Source organism: Bison bison, unplaced genomic scaffold (genome assembly GCF_000754665.1).
Source record: "Bison bison bison isolate TAMUID 2011002044 unplaced genomic scaffold, Bison_UMD1.0 scf7180017864492, whole genome shotgun sequence".
NCBI classification, from domain to species: Eukaryota; Metazoa; Chordata; class Mammalia; order Artiodactyla; family Bovidae; genus Bison; species Bison bison.
The window spans coordinates 5,628,622-5,629,043 of record NW_011495051.1 but is presented as its reverse complement, the minus strand read 5'-3'; the positions used below and the strand labels follow the sequence as shown (position 1 = coordinate 5,629,043).

Here is a 422-nt window from a genome sequence, read left to right as displayed (position 1 = left end):
GTAAAACTAGAACTACTATATGATTCAGCAGTCCCACTCCTGAGCATGTACCCAGAGAAAGCCATACTTCGAAAAGATACATGTTCCCCAGTGTTCATGCAGCTCTATTTATAGTATGCAAGACATGGAAGCAACCTAAATGTCCATCAGCAGAGGAATGGATAAAGAAGATGTGGTACATAAATACAATGGGATATTATTCAGTCATAAAAAGAATGAAATAATGCCATTTGCAGCAACATGGTTACAACTAGAGATTATCATACTAAGTGAAGTTAAGTCAGAGAAAGACAAATATCATATGCTCCTGCTTATATGTGAAATCTAAAAACAACATACAAATGAATTTAAATACAAAAGAGAAATAGACCGACAAACAGAAAACAAACTATGGTTACCAAAGGGGAAGTGGGGAGAAGGAT

The 422-nt window shown here is 35.5% G+C and overlaps 1 protein-coding gene across 1 annotated transcript in view; it reads right to left on the bottom strand.

The window, feature by feature from the left end:
• Positions 1–422, bottom strand: part of LOC104979744 (EGF-like module-containing mucin-like hormone receptor-like 4) — a 15,900-nt gene that overhangs the window by 10,428 nt on the left and 5,050 nt on the right. The gene's annotated exons all lie outside the window — the stretch shown is intronic.